At 38.6% G+C, this 1259-nt stretch overlaps 1 non-coding gene across 1 annotated transcript; it reads right to left on the bottom strand.

Moving 5' to 3' along the window:
- Positions 1-770: 770 nt before the first annotated feature.
- Positions 771-878, bottom strand: LOC116583758. The gene has a single exon (XR_004282871.1). It is a non-coding gene; the product is annotated as a U6 spliceosomal RNA (small nuclear RNA).
- Positions 879-1259: the final 381 nt, after the last annotated feature.

Here is a 1259-nt window from a genome sequence, read left to right as displayed (position 1 = left end):
TCAGCTCAACTTCCTTCTAGCACTAAGCACAGTCTGGCCTCTGCATACATTTGTTTTTGAAGTAGGCTCCACCCCCAACATGGGACTAGAACTCATAACCCTGAGATCAAGAGTCACATGCTCTACTGACTGAGTTAGCCAGATGCCCCTCCATACATTTTTTAGAATATATTTTTGATTGATGAAATATAGAGATCAAATAATTATTAAGCAACCTCTGATCTCACTTTGTATCTCTGTCCATGCTGACATCACCTATTATTTTGACTTTGTTTAAACCCCAAAATGAAAGTCAAAGGATTAAGAGTTCCTTTTCTGCAAGCGTGGACACAAGCGACATGAAAAACAGTTGCCTACCATGAGACTCAGATACAGGATTTATCTGCTACTTGTATCACTTGTTAGATCTTTTGGTTGACCTAAAAATTTTAAGCTCTGGAAACAATGTTGAAAACCCCAGACCATACCAAACCACTGACCTCTTAGAGGCAGAATAAAATTGTATGTAGCTAATATTGAAGAAATCTCAGAAAACTGTTTGGAAACTGACATGCCAGGGCTCAATGTTCAGAGATGTGTCTTCCCTTACATTTAAGAAGAGTAAGGTTTAAAATAGTTAATAATATGCATTAGCATGGTCAGAAAAATAATAGGTCTTGCCTTGGATTTTGATTTACTTTTGAATTTTTTCATAACTCAACTGACTTTCTGACCATCCAAGACTTAGTATTAAATAGTAAAAGTACTCGATTTTTGTAACTCTTTATTTTTAAAATATGGAATGCTTCATGAATTTGCATATCATCTTTGTGCAGGGGCTGTGCTAATCTTCTCTGTGTTAATTCCAATTTTAGTATATGTGCTGCCAAAGCGAGCACTATAACTCTTTATTTTATTTTTTGTTTTTAACAATTTTATTTATTTATTTGAGAGAGAGAGAGAGAGCATGCATGCACAAGTAGGCAGAGCAGAAAGCAGAGGGAGAGGGAGAGGGAGAAGCAGGCTTCTTGCTGAGTAAGGAGCCTGATGTGGGGCTCAATCCCAGGACCCTGGGATCATGACCTGAACTGAAGGCAAACTCTTAACCAACTGAGCCACCCAGTTGCCCCAACTCTTTATTTTATTTTATTTTTTTTAAAAGATTTTATTTATTTGACAGAGAGAGATCACAGGTAGGTAGAGAGGCTGGCAGAGAGAGAGAGAGAGAGGGAAGCAGGCTCCCTGCTGAGCAGAGAGCCCGATATGGGACTCGATCCCAG

The sequence above is a fragment of the Mustela erminea genome, chromosome X (genome assembly GCF_009829155.1).
Source record: "Mustela erminea isolate mMusErm1 chromosome X, mMusErm1.Pri, whole genome shotgun sequence".
Taxonomy (NCBI): Eukaryota; Metazoa; Chordata; class Mammalia; order Carnivora; family Mustelidae; genus Mustela; species Mustela erminea.
This window is presented reverse-complemented; position numbering and strand designations above follow the sequence as displayed.